The following is a 23912-nucleotide window of genomic DNA, read 5'->3' on the forward strand; positions in this document are numbered from 1 at the left end:
AAATCTCCTCCGCAATATGCCTTTATACATTGTCCATTAACTTTAAATGTTCGACTGCCATCCTCAGTGATCAGTTCCACTGCACCATATGGAAATATTGCTTTGATGATGAAGGGGACGAACCAGTGCGATTTTAATTTTCCCGGGAAGAGCCGCAATCTCGAATTGAAAAGTAAGACCTTTTGCCCAACTTGGAGGTTTCTAACGCATATGCGTTTATCATGCCAGTGCTTGGTGCACTCTTTATAAATCTTCGCATTCTCATATGCGTTGACCCTCCATTCTTCTAGCTCGACCAGCTACAGTTTTCGCGCTTCCTCTGCTTTCTTCAAATCAAATATTAATTTCTTGACTGCCCACAATGCTTTATACTCCAGCTCCAACGGCAAATGACACGCCTTGTCAAATACCAATGCATAGGGGGGACATACCTATAGGTGTTTTAAATGCGGTCCGGTATGCCCATAACGCATCATCAAGCTTCATTGCCCAATCTTTCCGCGAAGGTTTTACCATTTTCTCAAGTATCAATTTAATTTCACGATTGGACACTTCAGCCTAGCCATTTGTTTGCGGATGGTATACGGTGGCCACCTTGTGCAGGATATTGTAATTGCGCAGCAGCTCCTTTATATTGTGGTTAACAAAGTGTGATCCTTCATCACTTATGATGGCACAGGGAGTGCCAAAACGAGTGAAAATATTTTTCTTGAGGAACTGGAAGACTACCGGCGCATCACTTGCGGCGCATGCAGTTGCCTCTACCCACTTGGAAACGTAATCGACGGCCAATAAGATATAATGCTTGCCATGCAAAGGAGGGAATGGTCCCATGAAATCAATCCCCCAGACGTCAAATAATTCTAGCTCCAAGATAGTGTTCATTGGCATTGCGTCCTTCCATGAAATGTTACCAGTGCGTTGACACCGATCACATTTCATTACGTAGTCAACAGCGTTTTGAAATAATGAAGGCCAAAAGAATCCACTTTGCAAAACTTTAGCTGCAGTACGTTGCCCTCCAAAGTGCCCTCCATATGGTGAATCGTGGCATTGTGACAATATGCGTTGTTGAGCAGCATTTGGTACGCATAATCGAATGATTTGGTCTGCACCTCTTCTATACAGATTCGGCTCATCCCAAAAATAATGTTTGCATTCATGCTTGAGCTTCTTCTGTTGATGGTATATGTAATCTTCAGGAAATTGTTCACAAACCAAATAATTAACAATGTCTGCATACCAGGGCAATTCTTCTATGTGGAACAGCTGCTCGTCCGGGAACACGACACTCACCTCAGATTCATTGCGGTCAACCTCAGGATTTTTCAATCTGGACAAGTAATCCGCAACTTGATTCTCTGTCCCCTTTTGATCAATTATCACGATATCAAATTCTTGAAGGAAGAGAACCCATTTGATCAGCCTCGGCTTTGCATCCTTCTTTGGTATTAAATATTTGATTGTCGAGTGATCAGTGTGAATGAGTACCTTTGTTCCCAACAGATATGCCTTGAATTTCTCCAACGCAAAAATCACAACCAGGAATTCTTTTTCAGTGGTGGTATAATTTATTTGAGCAGTGTTTAGAGTTTTACTCGCATATGCGATGGAGTGCAAAATAGTTTTCTTCTTTTGTGCAAATGCAGCCCCCATCGCATACCCGCTTGCGTCGCACATGATTTCAAATGGCATTGTCCAATCCGGCGCAATTAGTACGAGCACGGTAATCAACAACTCTTTTAACACTTTGAATGCGTTGAGGCAATTGTTGTCAAACTCAAATTTCCTGTCCGCCTCTAACAACGCACTCAGTGGTCGTTCTATTTTAGAAAATTCCTTGACAAACGTCTATAGAATCTAGCGTGCCTCAAGAAGCTACACACAGCCATCATGCTGGTTGGAGGTGGGAGTTTTTCAATCGCTTCAATCTTTGCTTTGTCCACCTCCAACCTTTCTCGGGAGACCTTGTGTCCCAACACTATACACTCTTTCACCATGAAGTGACACTTTTCCCAGTTGAGTACCAGGTTCGTCTCTTCAAATGTTTTCAAAATTTTCTCCAAATTGGCCAGGCAGACTTCAAAAGTGTTCCCATAGACGGAGAAGTCATCCATAAATATTTCCATTGAGTCTTCGAGAAAATCTAAAAAGATCGCCATTATGCACCTCTGGAACGTGCTCGGCGCATTGCATACGCCAAACGGCATGCATCGAAAAGCAAATGTCCCATATGGGTAGGTGAATGTGGTCTTGTCTTAGTCTTCAGGAGCTATCATGATTTGATTGTACCCGACATATCCATTCAAGAAGTAGTAGAAATCATTCTCTACTAGTCTGTCTAGCATATGATCAATGAATGGCAGAGGGATGTAATCTTTCCTTGTAGCCGCATTCAATTTGCGGTAGTCCATACATATGCGCCATCCAGTGATGGTTCTTTGTAGTATTAATTCATTTTTCTCATTGGGGACTACCATTATTCCGCCCTTCTTCGGCACACATTGAATGGGGCTGACCCACGTGCTATCTACAATGGGATAGATAATGCCCGCATCCAACCATTTGATGATCTCCTTCTTGACGACCTCCTTCATCGCAAGGTTGAGTCTGCGTTCATTTACAATAGTTGCTTTGTGGTCATCTTCAAGATGAATATGGTGCATGCAGTACGCAGGGCTAATCCCTATGATGTCAGCAAGCGTCCAGCCAATTGCTCGCACATGTTTCTTGATAATGCTCATCAACGCATTCTCTTGATCTTTGTTGAGCGTAGAGGAAATTATCACTGGTAGCTTCTCATTCTACCCCAGAAATGCGTACTTCAAATGTGTTGGTAGGTTTTTCAGTTCAAGTGTTGGTGGTTCCACGAGGGAAGGTTGAGTTGTTTTTGTTTCTTCTTTTGGCTCTTCTTCTTTCGTTGCGATCGTTTCTTCTTCTTTGTTTGTTTTTACTACGATCGTATTGCAGGCAGCTACGGATGCGTTAGCATTCTCTTTTTCATACTTTTCATCAGACTTTTCTTCTTCAATCAAATTCAGGTCATCATCAGAATCTTATAGGTCTTCCTCATCCGAGAATTTCATGGCACGAATTATATTAAATTTGAGCTTCTATCCGTTTGTGCTTAAACTGATTTCTCCCTTGTGCACATCAATTTGAGCACGACCCGTTGATAGGAAAGGTCGCCCCAAAATGATGGGCACATCTTTGTTGGCCTCATAATCTAGGATGATGAAGTCAGCTGGCAAAATAAATTTATCAATCGTGATCAGTACATCTTTTACCTTACCTTCTGGATTAAACAGAAATCTGTCAACCAATTGGAGAGTCATTGATGTGGGCACAAGTTGCCCCACATTTAATTGTCTAAAAATTGACAGCGACATCAAATTTATGTTGGCCCCCAAGTCACACAGGGCTTGCCCAATATAGAGTTCCTCTATGGAGCAAGGAATAATGAAGCTCCCAGGATCGCTTATTTTCGGAGGAATAATAGATTTGGAACTTTGCGTTAATGCCACTGTGGCAAATTTTCCAGTGCCTCTTTTCTTAGTTACCATGTTCTTCAGAAACTTGGCATAGGCAGACATTTCCTCAATCGCTTCACTGAAGGGGATGTTAACATGTAATTGCTTTAACATAGATAAGAAGCGTTGGTACTGTACCTCTTCGTTTTTCCTTCTTTCTTAGCCTCTGAGGGAAAGGTGGTAACTGGACTTTCACGGTTCCTGTTTCATTTGACTTTGAGGTCGACGCAACCTCAGGTTCCACTTCTTCATTTTCTCTTTCTTCTTCTTGCGTTATCGCAATCTCGGGCTCAGTTGCGATAGAAGTTGTTCTACTCTGATCCTTCTTTTCTCCCTCCACAGTCTTTCCACTGCGCAATGTCACAAACTGACATTGCTCCTTACCTGATCCCCCTGGGTTACATTGAAGTTCGGTAGAACTTGGAAACGCCCCTTGTGGTCTACTTTTCAGCTTATTCGCAATCTGACCCATTTGTAATTCAAGGCTGCGGATGGACGTAGCTTGACTTTGAAGCACTGTCTCGTTTTCTCTATATATTGCTTCAATAGGCTCTTTAAAGAAGAAGATTGTGTTGGTTGTTGCGAGCTACTTGCTTGGTTGCTTTGTTGACTGTTATTGCGTTGAAAGAATCCTGGTGGCCCTTCTTTTTGCGCCACATATTGAAAATTTTGTTGTTGATTCTTCCAAGCAAAATTGGAGTAGTTTCTCCACCCGGGGTTATAAGTGTTTGAAAAAGGATTATTCTTTACAAAATATAAAGACTGTGGATTTTGCAGGCAATCTTCCATCGCATGTCCATCACCGCAAGTCATACACCTTGCGATGTTTTGACTTATTGCGTTAATTTGCCCACCTTGTGGTGTTGGGCTGCTGATCGCCATTCGTTGAATCAAATTCATCATTGCGGTCATTTGGTTCTGCAATAAAACAATAACACCGTTATTTGCATCAGAATCTTTGAGTCTTAATCTCTGGTCACTCTTCCTCCAATCTTCATGGTTCTTGAAGATGCGATCCAGAATATTCATCACCTCCTCGTAAGTTTTGTCAAGCAGACCACCAACGGTTGCCGCATTGGCAGCGTTCAGCGAAGCAGGATTCAAACCGTGATAGAAAATTTCCATTTGAAGGCAGTCTGGTAGCCCATTATACAAACAATCTCGGACCAACCTTTTAAACCTCGCCCAAGCATCGCTGAGGGATTCGTCCATATCTTGTTCAAAATTAGTAATAAGCTTTCTTTGTCTTGCATTCTTAGTAGGTGGAAAATACTTTTTCATGAATTTCTCCACTACCTGCTCCCAAGAAGTAATCTCTCCTGGTTCGAGCGAATAAGCCCATTTCCTAGACAGATCACAGAGAGAAAATGGGAACAACGTTAGTCGAACTTCTTCCGTAGAGATGTTTGGGAACATAAAAGCATTGCAGATTTCAATAAAACTTTGGAGGTGGGCATGTGGGTCCTCGCCATGCCTTACTCTGAATTGACCTGCAGTCCGGATCATCTGCAGCATCACCGATTTCATCTCGAATCTGCTTCCGTCGAGGGCAGGCCTCATGATTCCGGGAGAGAAATCATAGAGGTTCGACGATGCATAGTCCCTAATGGGCCTATTGCAATCATTTGCCAATAGAATCGGATTTGCCATGACATTATTATCATTTGGTGCTCCACCTCTAGGCTACTCTGCCATCTATTCTTTATCGGATTGTGGTTGCTGTTGGCAGTCTCGTAGTCTCCTTCGAAATGTTCTCTCAATCTTTGGATCATAGTTCACTAGAGATTGAGAGTTCTGCAAAGAAATCACAAAAAATACCGTTAACAACTATTTTGCCGAAGTCCCCGGCAACGACGCCAAAAACTTGTTGCGTTATTTTATGAATGGAAATATGGATGATATGCGTTGGTGGATTGCATTGTGCACTCAAGTTTCCCCAGCGAAATTCAAGTGTATATTCCCCTGAGTTTCCTGGTAAGTCCAGGGTCGAACACAGGGACTTGTGAAAATAATTATGTTGGTAATATTTATGAAAACTTTGTGGTAACCAAGTAAATAAATAAGTTTTGGGTGTGTTGTTGCATTGATGAAAAAGAAATAAATAAAGGCGGCGGATTTGAGAAAGGTAGTTGCGTTGATAAATGCAATGAGTATGCGATGAACGGGTTGAGAAGATCTTTAGCTAGTGTTACTCAAGAATGCATCAAACCTTGCGATCATGTTACAACCATGCACAGCAAGTCATTTCCCAATGTAAATGCGATGCTCCTAAGTCTAGGACGCATGTGTTGAATGCAAAATGTCCATAGAGCTTATCCCTAAGTCTCTACTCTTGTCCTATGCGTTGAGTCAAAATGCATGAAAGCAAGGTGACCACATACAATCATATCTTATTGCTAAGATGCATGCGAAGCGTTAATAACAAATAATGCTCATTCCTAAGTGCCTATCTCCCATTTATGCGTTCTAATCTGGTTCTTCCAAACCTAGATTCTGACCTGACCTTCCCAAGTCTAGATCCTGTCTTTAGACTACTCTCCCGAGTATCTCTAATAGATGAATGAAGCATACATAAACAAGATAATCGCAAAGATGAATATTCCCTCGCTATGCTAGCTAACTATTTCTCAACACATTCAACTAATTTAGCTTCTCATGCATAAATAACAGAGAGTGAACAGATATAGAGAAAAACATTCCATTCTTATAATTGAGTTGAGTACAAAATGACAATGGAAAGTAAAGTAAAGAGCCTGGTAGCAATTCCTTACTGACCGAGGCTTTTTACACTAAATCTCTATTCTGATCTACAAATGTTCTTGCTTCCGCAGGCGTCGGCTCTCTCTCTGTCTTGGAGCTTTCGGTGCTTTCCCAAGCTTACCGAAACGATCTACCGGCATACCTTCTTCCTCGCGTCCGCCTTAAAAATAGAAGAAAACTATGGACAAAGGCGTGAACTTGTAAAGTGATGAAGTAATCGACTGCTTAACCCCTTCTCTAAAGAATGCACTTGGTATTTATAGAGTTTCCATAGTGAAAGGCGGTTTCTCTCTCCCAGTTGTACAGATGGGATAGCTTTAATTCCTGATTGACGTGTCGGATGATTGTTACCAATAAAGCTGAATGTACTTTGTGACCTTTATTGGCTGTCAACTTAATTTGGATCCGACTGTCATCACTGTCTCATCACTCTTAATTATCCTTTCACCAGGATGCGCCCACCATGTTGCGCTGACTAAGTTGCGGTGATTCTTCTTGGGCAAATCTTTGCGAGCACGATCAACGCAAAGTCTTGTGGTAAAGTTGCGCCCGACCAATGTACCCCTATGATCGTAATCTCTGCATTGCGTTAACGTATATTCTGCACAAAAATGTAAAGATCAACTGCTCTAATGCGTTGGACGCATGCAACCGCAATATTTTAGAATTTGTGCTTAATGGACGCAATTTAACATAATTGATCAACACAATCAAACATTGTTTAAGAACTTAGTACTATGATAACGTGCATTTCTGCCCGTTATCAAGGCCTTACTACCTTCTCAAGTATCAGCTTAATTTCTCTATTGGACACTTCAGCGTGACCATTCATTTGGAGATGGTATGCGGTGGCCACTTTGTGGAGAATGTTGTATTTGCGCAACAGCTCCTTGATATTGCGGTTGACAAAGTGGGATCCCTCATCATTTATGATGGCACGGGGAGTGCCAAAACGAGTGAAGATATTTTTCTTCAGGAATTGGGAGACTACCACCGCATCACTTGTAGCGCATGTTATTGCCTCTACTCACTTGGAGAAATAATCGACGGCTAATAAAATATAATGTTTACCATTCGAATGAGGGAATGGTCCCATGAAATCAATCCTCCATACGTCGAATAATTCAAGCTCCAAGATAATGTTCATTGGCATTGCATTTTTCCATGAAATGTTACCTGTGCGTTGGCACCGATCACATTTCATTGCGTAGTCAACTGCATCCTTGAATAATATAGGCCAAAAGAATCCACTATGCAAAATTTTGGCTGCGGTGCGCTGCCCTCCAAAGTGCCCACCATATGGTGAGTCGTGGCATTGCGATAATATGTGTTGTTGAGCAGTATCTGGTACGCATAATCGAAAAATCTAGTCTGCACCTCTTTTATACAGATTCGGCTCATCCCAATAATAATGTCTGCATTCACTTTTGAGCTTCTTCTATTGGTGGTAGGTGTAATCTTCAGAAAATTGCTCACAAACCAAATAATTAACTATGTCTGCATACCAGGGAAATTCTTTTATATGGAACAGCTGCTCATCTGGGAATACGGCACTAACCTCAGACTTATTGCAGTCAACCTCAGGATTTTCCAGTCTAGACAAGTGATCCGCAACTTGATTCTCTGTCCCCTTTTGGTCAATTATTTCTATATCAAATTCTTGAAGGAGGAGAACCCATCTGATCAACCTCTGCTTTGCGTCCTTCTTTGTCATTAAGTATTTGATCGTTGAATGATCAGTATGCCTTTGTTCCCAACATATATGCCCGAAATTTTTCCAACGCAAAAATCAGTACCAGGAGTTCTTTCTCTGTGGTGGTATAATTTGTTTGAGAAGGGTTTAACGTTTTATTCGCATATGCGATGGAATGCAAAATTGTTTTTCTCTTTTGCGCTAAAGCTGCTCCCATCACATACTCGCTTGCGTCGCACATGATTTCAAATGGCAGTGTCCAATCCGGCGCAATCAATACGGGTGCAGTAATCAGTGCATCTTTCAAAACTCTAAATGCGTTGAGGCAATTATTGTCAAACTCAAATTTTCTGTCTGCCTCTAATAACGCACTCAGTGGTCATGCTATTTTAGAAAATTCTTTGACAAATCGTCTGTAAAATCCAGCGTGCCCCAAGAAGCTTCGTACAGCCTTCACGCTAGTTGAAGATGGAAGTTTTTCAATTGCTTCGATCTTCGCTTTGTCCACCTCCGACCCATCCCGAGAGACCTTATGTCCCAAACTATGCCCTCCTTTACCATAAAATGGCATTTTTCCCAATTGAGCACCAAATTTGTCTCTTCACATCTTTTCAGTATCTTCTCCAAATTGGCTAGGCAGACTTCATAAGTGTTCCCATAAACAGAGAACTCATCCATAAATATTTCCACAGAGTCCTCTAGATAATCTAAAAAGATGTCCATCATGCACCTTTGGAACGTGCTTGGCACATTGTAGAGACCAAACGGCATGCGGCGAAAAGCAAATGTCCCATATGGGCAGGTGAATGTGGTCTTGTCTTGATCTTCTAGAGCTATCATAATTTGATTGTATCCGATATAACCATCCAGGAAGCAGTAAAAAATATTTCCAGCTAGACGGTCTAGCATTTGGTCAATGAATGGCAGAGGGAAATGATCTTTCTTTGTGGCCGCATTCAACTTGCGGTAGTCCATGCACATACGCCATCCAGTGACGGTTCTTTGCGTATTAATTCGTTCCTTTCATTCGGGACTACCATCATTCCGCCCTTTTTTGGCACACATTACATGGGGCTAACCCACGTGCTATCTGCTATAGGATAGATAATTCTCGCATCTAGCCATTTGATAATCTCCTTCTTGACGACCTCCTTCATCGCAGGGTTGAGTCTGCGTTGATGTTCAATTGTTACTTTGTTGTCATCTTCAAGACGAATGTGTTGCATGCAGTACGCAAGGCTAATTCTTCTAATGTCGACGAGTGTCCAGCCAATTGCTCGCACATGTTTCTTAAGAATGCTCATCAACGCATTCTCTTGATCTTCGTTGAGCGCAGAGGAAATGATCACTGGCAGCTTCTCATTCTGCCCAAAAAATGCTTACTTTAAATGGGTTGGTAGGGTCTTCAATTCAAGTGTTGGTGGTTCCACTAGGGAAGGTTGCATTATTTTTCTTTGATCTATTTCTGTTGGCTCTACTTCTTGATTTGCAATCATCTCTTCTTCCTTGTTTGTTTTTGTTGTGATCGCATTGCAAGCAGCAACGGATGCGCTGGCATCCTCTTCTTCATTCTCTTCATCAAACTTTTCTTCTTCAATTGAATTACGGTCATCATTAGAGTCCTGTAGGTCTTCTTCATCCGAAAACTTCATGGCACGAATTATATTAAACTTGAGCTTCTGTTCGTTGATACTCAAAGTGATTTCCCCTTTATGCACATCAATTTGAGCACGACCCGTTGATAGAAAAGGTCGCCCTAGAATGATGGGCACATCTTTGTCGGCCTCATAGTCTAAAATGATGAAGTCAGCTGGCAGGATAAATTTTTCAATAGTTATCAGCACATCCTTCACCTTTCCTTCTGGATGAACTAGAGATCTGTCGACCAGCTGGAGAGTCACGGTTATGGGTATAAGTTGCCCCACATTCAATTGTCTAAACATTGACAGAGGCATCAAATTTATGTTGGCTCCAAGTCACATAGGGCTTGCCCGATGTACAGTCCTCCTATGGAGTAAGGAATAGTAAAGCTCCCAGGATTGCTCATCTTTGGTGGAATTATTGATTTGAAACTTTGCATTAACGCGAGCGTGGCAAATTTTCCAGCTCCCCCTTTTTAGTTACCATATCCATCAGAATCTTGGCGTAGGCAGGCATTTCCTCAATCGCTTCACTGAAAGGAATATTAACATGTAATTGCTTTAATATAGATAAGAAGCGTTGGTACTGTACCTCTTCGTTCTTTTTCATCCTTAGTCTCCGTGGGAAAGAGGGTAACTGAACTTTCATGGTTCCCATTTCAATTGGCTTTGAGGTCGACGCAACCTCCAGTTCTACTGCTTCATTTTCTCTTCCTTCTTCTTGCGTCACCGCAATCTTAGGTTCAGCCGCAATGGAAGTTGTTCTACTAAGCTCCTTCTTTTCTCCCTCCACAGTCTTCCCACTACGCAATGTCACAACCTGACATTGCTCTTTACCTAATCCCCCCGAGTTGCGTGGAAGTTCAGTTGAACTTGGCAGAGCCCCTTGCGGTCTACTCTTCAGCTCACTCACAATCTGACCCATCTGTAATTCAAGATTGCGGATGGACGTTGCCTGACTTTGAAGCACGGTTTCATTTTTCTCTATGTATTGCTTCAGTAGGCTTTCCAAAGAAGAGGATTGCGATGGTTGTTGTGAGCTACTTGCTTGATTGCTCGTTTGACCGTTGTTGCGTGGAAAGAATTCTGGTGGCCCTTCTTTTTGCACCACAGGTTGGAAATTTTGTTGTTGATTCTTCCAAGAAAAATTGGGGTGGTTTCTTCACCCAGGGTTGTAGGTATTCGAAAAAAGGTTATTCTTTAAAAAGTAGACAAATTGTGGATTTCGCGGGCAATCCTCCATCTCATGCCCATCACCGCAAGTCGCACACCTTGCGGTGTTTTGACTGATTGTGTTGATTTGCGTAGTTTGCGATGTTGGGCTGCTGATCGCAATTCCTTGGATTAAATTCATCATTGAGGTCATCTGGTTTTGCAGTGAAGCAATAGCACCGTTATTTGCGTCGGTGTCTTTGAGTCTCAATCTCTAGTCACTCTCTCTCCAATCTTCATGATTGTTAGAGATGCGATCCAAGATATTCTTCGCCTCATCATATGTTTTATTAAGCAGACCACCAACAGCTGCCGCATTGGCAGCGGTCTGCGAAGCGGGATTCAAACCATGATAGAAAATCTCCATTTGAAGGCAGTCTGGTAACCCATTATGTGGACAGTCTCGGACCAACCTCTTAAACCTCGCCCAAAGAATCGTTGAGTGATTCGTCCATGTCTTGTTCAAAATTTGTAATCAATTTCCTTCGTCTGGCGTTCTCGGTAGGTGGAAAATACTTGTTCATAAATTTCTCCACTACTTGTTTCGAAGAAGTGATTTCTCTCGGTTCGAGAGAATATGCCCATTTCCTAGCCTGATCAAAGAGAGAAAATGGGAACAACATTAGTCGAACTTCTTCGGCAGAGATGTTCGGGAACACAAAAGTATTGCAGATTTCAATAAAACTTTAGAGGTGAGCATGCGGATCCTCCCACGCCTTCCTCCGAATTGACCTGCAGTCTAGATCATCTGCAGCATCACCGGTTTCATTTCGAATCTGCTTTCGTCGAGGGCAGGCCTCATGATTCCTGGAGAGAAATCATAGAGGTTTAGCGATGCATAGTCCTAATGGGCCTATTGCGATCGTTTGCCAACAGAATTGGATTGGCCATGACATTATTATCATTTGGTGCTCCATTTCCAGGCTACTTCGCCATCTCTTCTATATTGGATTATGGTTGCTGTTGGCGGTTTCTCAGTCTTCTTCTAAATGTCCTCTCAATCTCTGGGTCGTAATTCACCAGAGATTGAGAGTCTACAAAGAAATCAGAAAAATTACTGTTAGCACTCTATTTTTCCGAAGTCCCCTACAACAGCGCCAAAAACTTGATGCTTGATTTTATGAAGTGGAAATGAGGATCATATGCGTTGTGCATTCAAGTTTCCCCAGCGGAATCCAAGTGTAAATTCCTCTAAGTTTTCTAGTAAGTCCAGGGTCGAACACAGGGACTTGTGAAAACAGATTGCGTTGGTAATTTTTATGAAAACCTTGCGATAACCGAGTAAATAAGTTGTTGGTTTGTTGTTGATTGCGTTAATAAGAAAATAAACAAATGTGACAGATTTGAGAAAAGACAGTTGTGTGATAGAAGCAATGAGTATGCAATGAACGGGTTGAGAAAATCTTTAGCTAGCATTACTTGGGAATGCGTCAGACTATGCGATCATGTTACAACCATACACAGAGAGTCATTTTCCAATGTAAATGTGATGCTCCTAAGTCTAGGACGCACGTGTTAAATGCAAAAGTGTCCATAGAGCTTATTTCTAAGTCTCTACACTTGTCCTATGCAATGATGCAAAATGCATGAAAGTAAGGTGACCGCATTCAATCATATCCTATATCTAGGATGCATGCGATGCATTAATAACAAATAGTGTTCATTCCTAAGTGCCTATCTCTTGTATTATATGTTCTAATCTGACTCTCCCAAGCCTAGATTCTAACCTGACCTTCCCAAGTCTAGATCCTGTCCTTAGACTACCCTCCCGGGTATCTCTAATAGACGAATGAAGCATACATAATACAAGATAATCGCAAAGAATGAAGATTCCCTAGTTGTGCTAGCTAAATGCTTCTCAACCCATTCAACTGATTTAGCTACTCATGCGTGAATAACAGAGAGTGAACAGATATAGAGAAGTAAATTCCATTTTTATAAATGAGTTGAGTACAAAATGACAATGGAAGTTAAAGGTAGAAAGCCGGCACAACCTCCTTCCTCGCTTCCACCTTAAAATGGAAGAAAACAATGGACAAAAGCGTGCGAACTAAAGTATGAAATCTCTAACTGCTTAACCCCTTCTCTGAAGAATGACATTGGTATTTATAGAGCATCCATGGTGAAAGACGGCTTCTCTCTCTTGGTTGTACAGATGGGACGGCTTTAATTCCTGACTGATGCACCGAATAATTGTCACCGAAAAGCTGAATGTACTTTGTGACTGTTATCTGCTGTCAACTTAATTCGGATCCAACTGTCATAAGCTTTCTGTCCCATCGCGATTGATTAGCCTTTCAACCAGATGCGCCCACCATGTTGCGCTGATCAAGTTGCGGTGATCCTTCTCGGGCGAATGTTTGCGAACACAATCATCGCAAAGCCTTGCGGTGAAATTGCACTCGACCAGTGATTTCCTATGATCGCAATTCTTGCATTGCGTTGACGCATATTCTGCACAAAAATACAAAAATCAACTGTTCTAATGCGTTGAACGCATGCGATCGCAATTATATGAAATCGTTGCTTAATGGATGCAAATTAACATATTTCATCAACGCAATCCAATATCGTTTAAGAACTTAGCACTATGATAACGTGCATTTCTGCTCGTTATCACTTCCCTCCTTAAAGAACTTTCATCCTCGAAAGTTCAGTCCTGAAAAAGCTTCCGGGTATCGAGCTTTCATCTCATCCTTTGGATTTCAAACTAATTCATTATATCATGTATACGAGTACTTCAAACTTTCACGGTATGTGAAGATTTATACTTTTCCTATATAAGTAACACCTCCAACTCTAATGTAAACACCAATTTGAAAACACAAGTTAAATGGTTTAGCATAACCCTAGGGTGTTAGAATCTAGAGTGAGAAGTGTACCTTTCATCACAGTGTCTGATCTCTCCGTCTTATTCTCTCGTTCCCATGTTGCCTTATCGAATTAGTGACTCTGCCACAAAACTTTCACTAGAATTATCTTCCTGTTGCGTAAAGTCTTTACCTCCCTGGCGAGAATTTGAATAGGTTTTTCCTCATCACTTAAGTTCTCATTCAACTGTAATGGTTCAAAATCCACCACATGGGATGGATTCGTCACATACATCCTCAACACAGATACATGGAAAAACATTATGAACTAAAGACAATGCTGGAGGTAATGCCAATCGGTAAGCTATGAGGCCAATGCACTCCAAGACCTTGAAAGGGCCAATGAAATGTGGACTTAGCTTCCTTTTTCTTACAAACCTTAGAACACCTTTCATAGGTGCCACTTTTAAGAACACTTTGTCGCCAGTTTCAAACTTTAGATCTTTACGTCTGACATCGGCATAACTTTTCTGCCTGCTCTAAATTGTTTGCATGTGTGCTCTAATCTTCTGTATTGCCTCATTCGTGGTCTACACTAACTCAGGTCCTAGCAACTTTTGTTCACCAACCTCGTCCCAACATACAGGAGACCTGCAACTCTTCCCCTATAGGGCCTCAAATGGTGACATGTCAATATTAGTCTCGTGACTATTAATATAAGAAAACTTCATAAGATGCAAATGAAATTCTCAACTCCTCGAACACTCCCATCCACAAGCACGTAACATATTCTCGAATTTTTTGTTCAAACACTCTGTTTGACCATCAGTCTGCGGGTGAAAAGTTGTAATAAATTCTGACTGGGTATCATACACCTTTTGGGAGACTTAAAAAAAAAAGATGTAAAACGTGGGTCACCATTTGACATAATTGAAACTGGTACCAAAAGAGGTGTGATAACCCCTTCCATATATAACTATGAAACTTAAGATGCTGAAAATCGACAACACTTTAATGCATTCATGCTGAGAATTGTGAAAACTGTCCTGACCTTAAAAAAGTCTTATCCACTAAAAACAAATATTTGAGCCTACCGTATTGTCACAGGAAAATCCCCGTACATGCGGTGGAGAAACTGGTCATACTATATAAGGCATCATCTGAAGATACGTAACAGATCAAATCTGGTCAATTGAAAATTGCTTCTCATCCAAAAGTGCCGACTGTGATGTCTTTCTTAGGGTCTACATGTATGAGAATAACTCTGTCTAATTAAGTCTCACATTAATATGAAACTCATCACGAGGCTTTATACTGTCACGACTATAAAACTTTCTTGAGTCAATCCTCATGTTATTCTTTAGCCTTAAAACAACCACATACCATTACTTAGACCCTATTGTGAACAAGTCTAGAATTTCCTCCGAAAATGAGGTTTTGAAGTCCCTGGATGCTAAGCATCAGTCAATGGATAACACATTTCCATAACCTCATAATAATTATAATTGATCCTTGAAGTTAGTTTTTTACGATAAAACTTTCTTGATTCATAAGTCCTAGCTTGAATTCCTTGTACTCTATAGAGCTAGTTAACTCATTATCTATGCAAGAGAAAACATACTATCTTGTAATGCTCCAAACCCACCTATAGCAACTTCTTGTTATCAACTCAACTTTATTACCAAGTGTATCCCTTATGCCAATAGTTATATTGGAAGATCTAACTTACTTACTTTTGTGCATATATCACTTTTGTCTACCTCAAGCTAGATTATTTTCCTTTTTCAATCAACTTGATGGTCTTTCTAGTTCATGTTTCTAACTAGCACACAAACTCGAAATCCCTTAAATCTTACTAATGCCTTCAATGATTTACCTCTTAACTAATGAAGCCTCAACATACCATGCCAATAGTTCTTGAACATCTGCTGCTACTAGTAACTCCATTTTAGCTTATCCCTTCTCGACCTTCTATTTCGCTAACAGATTCTTGTGTTAAAACAAAGTTCCATATTTATCACCTATATAAGTTATCTTTCCATCCAACACATATTGTCCTAAAGTTCCACATGATAATGAGGTATTCTTATTTTACACCAGAACAAATACCTTGTAACCCCTCATATCAAGCCTCTGGACCATACTTAACTCTCCCATAAAGTCTTATTTCTCTCACTAGGAATTTCCATCTCATAGAATTCTCCTTTGCCAATTTTCGTGCTTTTAAACTCCAAAAGGCTTTCGTTTGTTCAAACTTGTGCAACTTGGATCTCCTCATCATAATAAGGCTATGGATGTAATCTAGGTACTCTAAAATAATCCTTCAACCCAAACAAATAACACTTTCCTTTTATCCCCTTTAAGTCCAAGCTCATGCCCAACTATTTTGGCTTCCTTTAATGACATTAACTTAGCTAGATATTCCAAAAGAAATCTTCATATTATCACACAAACTTTACCTAGTCCATCGAGTTCCTAGTATTAACAAAGTGCTTATGACTTATTAATCCATTCCAAAGTTCCCCTCGAAACGTTTGGTTTAATATCTCAAAACCTTTAATAAATCTATAGACTCTTCTTCTTTTCCTTCTTATCCATAAAACAACTTTTAACCTTATACTTGAGTACTGGCTTGTGTATTTATACTACTACTAATTGCACTATCCAACACAAAACATACACTAGTCCTTGATCAATTCTTGTCTCGACAATTTATTCCTTGGCTTAGACATATACATACCTTTATTCCTAAACTTCCATAACCCTATATAGTTGCATCACCTTTAAGATCTTTGAACTGAGGTATATATATTTGTTCGTTTCTAACATAATTTCCATGAGATAAACTAGTGCCAAGTGACCTCATAATTTATTCTATTTTATTTTTCTTCTTTTGTAGTGTCGTACCTGATAATCCTTTTATAATAACTTCTATCTTGTCATTGCCCTAGCATTAGAACATATTGGTGCATTTAAGCCAAATATTTTAATGCACAACTATCACATGACTTTTAATTAATAAGACATACCTGGCGATGACGAGGAATTCGTTCATGGGCCATAGGAACAATCTAGACTTACATAGTAAGTCAGTCTACAGAACCCAAAATGTGGGCTTTGATACCAACTATAACGACTCGACCCCCTGGGACTCAAGCTAGGCCGTTGCATGCATGGAACTTAAAACGACGTCCTTTTTATAGTAAAATAGATGCTAAATAAATAAGATAGCTTAAAAGATTTTCATTAAATCCAAATAATAAATTCAAATGATAGGGTACCAAAAAGTCATAAATGAAAATAAATAAGTCTGAAAACAAATATCAATTTTAAGTTCCAAATACTAAAACTGAAAGTGAATAAAAAAAAATAAAGGAAACATGAGCAGAAGCTTAAAACTAGTCCCCAGTGACTCGATCATGGATTCCGCTTTTCATTCGCCAACGCGTCCCTGCTCTTACTTGAATCATCAACATGAAAAAGGATGAGTATAAAATACTCAGTAAGTAACTCCACTACTGGGGTCAGGCTAGGCATCTATATCCCTTAAATGCCTACCTCTAATGGAACGTAAGCACTCTCCTAATCCTCATGGGACACATACATACATGAATAACTAAATTTCATCCTACTGTAGTTAAGTATACCCACTACCTCTAGTAAGTCCCATAGGACCCACAACCTATGGTGAACCCCGAAGGAGACACCACTTCTAGTGAAAGGAAACACAACCTCTGGTGAATCTCGAAGGAAAGCACCACCTCTAGTGAATCCCGAAGGAAACACAACCTCTAGTGAATCCCGAAGAAAACACCACCTCTAGTGAATCCCGAAGAAAACACGACCTCTGGTGAATCCCGAAGGAAAGCACCACCTCTAGTGAATCCCGAAGGAAACACGATCTCTGGTGAATCGCGAAGAAAGCACCACCTCTAGTGAATCCCGAAGGAAACACAACCTCTGGTGGATCCCGAAGGAAACCACCACCTCTAGTGAATCCGAAGGACATACAACCTCTGGTGAATCCCGAAGGAAAGCACCACCTTTAGTGAATCCCAAAGGAAACACAACCTCTGGTGGATCCCGAAGGAAATCACCACTTCTAGTGAATCTCGAAAGATACATAACCTCTAGTGGCCATCTAACTAATCAGTGAGGACACTATCACGATCCCAACATCACAAGTATCATAACATGATTCTATAACATACATATACATCTCATCATCATAGTTCTACAACATACATGTACATCTCGTCATCCTAGTCCCATAACATACATATACATCTCATCATCATGGTTCTATAACATACATATACATCTCGTCATCCTAGTCCCATAACATACATATACTCTCGTCATCATGGTTCCATAACATACATATAGATTTCGTCATCATAGCTCTATAACATACATATACATCTCATCATCCTCAGATTCAGTAGGATCTCCAAGAATAATAGCATACTTAAATCATGCTAGCATTCAAACATCTCTATGCGCATCTAGTCTTTTAAACCCCCGTGCTAGCAAGGCATACATAAACATCAAACTATCAATATATCCTCAGTAAATGATAATTATCAATACCTGGCTCTAGTCCTTTCAAACCTCAGTCAAGGAAGGCATACATAAATATCATGCTAACTAATAATCCTCAATAAATCATAATTATCATTGTCAGACACTAGGGCAGTTCCTCTAGTAAGATATCTCAAATGTGTCAGGGATATTAGTCCACGAAATTAATCTTCTTAAAAACCTTTAGAAAACTTGAATCAATCCTAAAACATAAATTGCCAAATTTAATTTAGTGACCATGGTCTAAAATCATGCATCCAATATTTTAAATTAACGCTTTGGGAGCTAAACCCAATTAACCAAATTGGTCCAAAAATGTTTTAACTTACCAAAAAAAAAAAAAGAGGCTTGATCCAAAATTAGTTTCGAAACTCAGATCTATTAGCGAACCTGAGCATAAAAACAAAACCCACATTAAACAATTGATTTTCACCATTACCTTTAATCCAAAACTCGAAAGTGTTGAAATTCACCAATCTTACCAACTTAACAATGTCTCAATTCTATAGCAACATCTTGAAATCTCTAAACAATTATCCGAAATGTAACTTAATGCAAAATTGCTTCAAAACCTCTCCAAAACTTCAATCCTGCATCCAAAGCATTATGGGTAACATTAAATTCAAGCCAAACTAAATGGGTAATCAAGACCTTTCAAGAAAACTCATAAAACACCATAAAACTTACCAAAATCCTTAAAAAATCAATCCTTGTAACGTTGGACAACTCGTTCCTGGCTTTAAAACTTCTCCCAAAACTCGAAATTCCAGTGAGAACTTAGGCAGAGGCAGTGGCAACGACGCTGGACCGGCGGTAGCATGCTCAACGATGGCGTATGGTTCTAGACAACACGACTTCGACGAGATGGGAGGTCTGCCATTGGTATATCTAGGCTGAGACGCATGGTCGGCTGGCTTGAAGACTTCGCATGGCTGGGTGGTCACGACGGCAAACGCGACTAGCAAAACAAAAACATGACGAGGCTCAGGTTCAGTTGTCGGTGGGGGAACTCAGATTCATGGCGTCAAAAAGCATGAACGAAACCCATGAATCGGCGCTGACAAACAACAGCGGCTGGGATGAGGCTTCGATGGAGGAGCAGCGACACACAACTTGGAGGCTATGTAAGACCTTAACACTAAATCTAAGGTGGAAGATTATTTGGAGAAGGAAAATCCTAAGTAATAAAAAATATTGGGGCAATGGTGAAAGCATATGGAGGAGTACAGCCATATATACTAAGTTATATCAAAAGGGTGGCAAGTGGTTAGGAATATGGCCAATGCATGTGGAGAGTTTAGGCACCTTGAACGCATGGCCTAAGAGTACGTAGAAGGCTGGCTTCATATTGTACTAAACTTTGGAAGCAAGAAGGCTTGGGCAATGGCCGTGGACTTGCATGCAACTAACGCAAGGGCATGCATAAGGCATGCGAACGCGGGCAAGGCATGCGTCGAGCGGGCATGCCAGGCACCCAGCCCATGCGTCGAGCCTAAGCACACAGCCCATACGGCGAGTAGGCCAACCGCTGCCAAACTGCTAGCCATGCGTTGATGCCAAGCTGCCCTGCCGAGCGGCCATGCCCATGCGTTGATGCCATGTGCCGAGCGCCCCTGCCCATGCGTCGAGCGACCAGCCTATGCCACGAGCGCATTGTTGAACGGCCATGCGTCGATGGCCAGCGCCTATTCCAAGCGCCATGCGTCCATGCCAAGTAAGCCGTGCAGACATACCTAGTGAGCCATGCGTCAAGGATAAGCGGCCACCCTATGCATTGGTGATGGCTGGCTTATGTGATGGCTAAGTTGGATTGTGATGGTAGTGCGTTGGCTTGCTATGCGTTATGGACAAAAGGAAGGCTAATTGATAGGTTTGAAAAGAGCCCCAAGGGGAGATGCCAATATTTATGAAATGCATCCATAAGCCTAACAAATTTGATAGGTGAACATGTTTAAGTATTTAAGTGATTAAGATGGCGAAAGGAGGATCACACAAAGCAATCCTATCACTCTAAGCAGGAGGTGGCCAAAGGAGATTACATGCAAAAGTGGTCCTATCACCCTAAGTAGGAGGTGGATGAAGGAGGTTGCATACAAAATGAAAAATTTGGTTGGCAAATTAAGGTGAGAACAACTCAAGACTGTGCTGGAATAGGCTAAGTGTTGGCAGCTTTAAAAAGGGACAAATGGGAGTTGAGTTTTCGCAAAGGGGTGAGCTTGGGATGGCTATAAATAGAGAGGTTAGGCGAGAAGAATTCATTCATGCCATCACCAAAATCTCTGTGTTGAGAGCTTATTTAGAGTGCTATGCTTGAGTATTTAGGCTGCCAAATTAATTGGGGTCTGAGGGAGCTAAGGTTATGTTGGTGAAACATTGGAGTCAGCTCGGATGCATACGCCTAGCCAGCCAACGCATCCAGCACACAGTGCGAGCGCCTTGCACCTTGCAGCACTGCGTTCGTCCATCGTAAAGCAGCGTGCCTTGCACCAATGCATCACTCACACCAGCCTAAATGTAGCAGCCCACCGTGCAATGCATCACACACACCCTGCACACGGCCGAACGCCCAGCTGCCTGCCAAACTCCATTGCGCCCACACAGTTCAAATAACCTCTAAAGGGGCTGATTTCGGGATTTTGGCTAAGTTTGGAGTGGGGTAAGCTGGTACTTTTATTATATAAAGGTATTTTGGCTATTTTAGCATTATTTATTGATATAACAAGTATTAATTGAGGAATTTTCATTCATATGAAGGAAATCTCAAGAAGATATTCTCAAAGTGGTTTTAGTAAGAAATCTTGCTTACGGTGAGTGGTTATTTAGTTTTATGCATTGTTATATGAATAAATGCATAGGTAAGTACAAATGCATACTTGTAATGTTATGTTTACTTGCTATGATATTGTCTGTGTGATTTCTATGGAAACTAAGATTATACCTGAAATACATAAGTTAGCATGCTTAACAATGGTACTTGGCAGGAAAAATATAGTCGGCCTCGGTCGGCGGGAAATGATAGTCGGTGACGACCGACGGGAAATATAGTCAAGATACCTAAGCATGACTAGCGAGAAATAGAGGTTGATGTGCACATTGGCAGGGAAAGTGAGTTATAGGAAAGTTTCCATAAAAGTTGTTATGATTGTTAATATATGCATGATGTGAACATGCCAAGTATAGCATGTAGTGGAGGATAATGATTGAATGAGATACATGTGATCATGCAGAGATTATAATTGTGATTATGTGATTGACTTCCCAAAAATATGTTTTGTTAAGCTATGTTATCTTAAAAGGCACCACCCCTGGGCTTATTAGGTTATTGTAAACATATTGAGGTTTTTAATAGATAAAGGGGGAAATGTTATATTAAAATATTGTCTTGAAAAGCTACTAGTATGCCTTCATGCCCTCTTCCAAGTCTTGGGCTAAGACGAGGGAGGGGATGTGATAGGCTGGACGACGTGGGTAAGGCGATGAGCGACAATCGTGGGCAGCGAGGGTTTCAAGTGGGGGGCGGGGGGTCGCATGAGTACCAACGAGAGAGGGAAGAAGAGATTAATTTTAAAGAAAAAATAATAAAAATAAAATAAAATATTATTTTTAATTTAATTTAATTTTACTTTATTTTATTCTTTAAAAACCAAATAACCATATTTTACTTTACTTTATTCTTTAAAAACCAAATAACCATATATATATTTAAAATTCTTTCATTTTCCCCTTTTAAAACACAAATTTCAAAATTAACAAAAAAAGAATATCTTCAATTATTACAAAATACTAATTTTAAATTACGAAAAACTTGGGATGTTACAGTGTTGATGAATATTAGACCACATTGTTCGTCTCTCATGAAACCAACTTTGAAGTAGACCTTTTATGTATTCTAGCAACAAAGTTATTGGTAACACTTGGGCTTATTTGGTAATAGCATTGAAGCATTCAACACTATTATTGGTCATGTTATCATATTGGTTTCTGGACTGGTACCACCGTGCCCATTGCTCAATATCAGCATCATCCAAATATCTTGGAAGCGAATCGTTGTTAAAGTTCACTATTTGGACCCAATGGCCCTTGAACTCTGATTCCCGATACACTCTGCAAGCATCGTGAAACAATTTTCTAACGAACTTGTCCTTGAAGTATTTCTCCACGTTCCTTTTTAAATGGTAGGTACAAAGCCTGTGGTAAGAATTGGGGAATATGGCATCAACTGCATTAGCTATACTTTATCTATGGTCTGAGACAAATATGAGGTTAAGGCATTCTCCAATTGCTATTTTAAGATTCTTCATGAACAACTTCAGGGCTCGGTCATTCTTATTATCAACAATTGCATATGCCCATGGGTACAGTTGGTTGTTACCGTCCATTGCAACACCAACTAGCATTTTTCCCTTGTATTTATCCTTTAGATGAGTACTATCTACAATGATCACAGGTCGGCAACTCCTAAAACCTCTTAAACTCGCATCTAGTGCCATGAACATGTATTAGAAATATTTTGATTCTTCAAGCTTGATCTCAAATACAGTTCCAGGATTTTCTATTTTCAAAGCCCCACCATATGCATGCAAATTGGCATATGATTCCTCTAGCGCCCCCCTTGCAAGAGTAAAAGTAGTTTCTCTTACACGTCATGCCTTGTTATAACTAATATTGACACTGTATTGATGTTGCATATCCTCAATAATATGGTGTGGTTTGTCCTCCCGATCAACTCCAAACTTGTCCTTCATCAAGTGACCAATAACTAATGCACTGGCTTGCCTGTAGTCATGATTCAATACTTAAATCGAGCATGTGTGATTGGGCATGCATTTTATGATCTTGAAAATATGACATTCGTCCATTTTAATTGCTGGAACAACCCACTAACAAGTTGGGTGTAAACACCGAACAATATACAATTTTTGTTCAATTTTTTAACCCACAACTCAAAGTTGTTCTTAGTGGCCAACATTGCTAACCTCATCTTCACACCACTCTTGCTAAAGAAAATTTGATCTACTTTAACCATATCTCCAACCCTATGGACGACTGCGATTGCATGATCAAGTCCCGCGTTCTGGTATACTACTGGATGGTAGTACATTGTACGGAATTTGTTGAGGCGCACTATCAACAAAATGGCCACAATTATTTAACAGAATCGGAGTTGATTGTTCTTCATTCACAATAGAAGAATCACTCCCTAAAACGACTTGAGTTGGTTGTTCTTCATTCCCAGCCTCTTCCTTTTCTATCATCAAATTCTCATTTACACATGTCCCAACCTCTTCTATTGTCACTTTCAGATGCAATACATTCGCTATATTAACATCAATGTTATCATTTTTTAGTGAGACACTCGATGGACAAACATCATGCTCATTAACATCCATTCCACACATGAGTTGGTCTTATCTCTTTGGGTAATCAAATGTTGCCTCGCGATGAATTTGTTCAATTTCCTCAAAACTTACAAATACCTGCGGTCTAGTACGGTCATACTTTGAGAGGAGAAATTTAACATCAACGTCATCCATTAATCATATTGGAGGAGAATCAATATCCATCTTATATGTCACCCTCATTATAATTTTGAACTCTGTGAAACTAACTTGCATGATCTTATATACTAGATTTACCAACTCATTATACGTCAATGTGCTCAGAACTAACAAACCCTTCAAAAGGC

General features: G+C 40.4%; 1 pseudogene; it reads right to left on the reverse strand.

The window, feature by feature from the left end:
- Positions 1-1328: 1328 nt before the first annotated feature.
- On the reverse strand, positions 1329-4002 carry LOC150034299 (uncharacterized; annotated as a pseudogene).
- Between the last annotated feature and the right edge of the window lie 19910 nt (positions 4003-23912).

Source organism: Benincasa hispida, chromosome 8, assembly GCF_027475165.1.
Source record: "Benincasa hispida cultivar pf3 chromosome 8, pf3_genome.v1.1, whole genome shotgun sequence".
Taxonomy (NCBI): domain Eukaryota; kingdom Viridiplantae; phylum Streptophyta; class Magnoliopsida; order Cucurbitales; family Cucurbitaceae; genus Benincasa; species Benincasa hispida.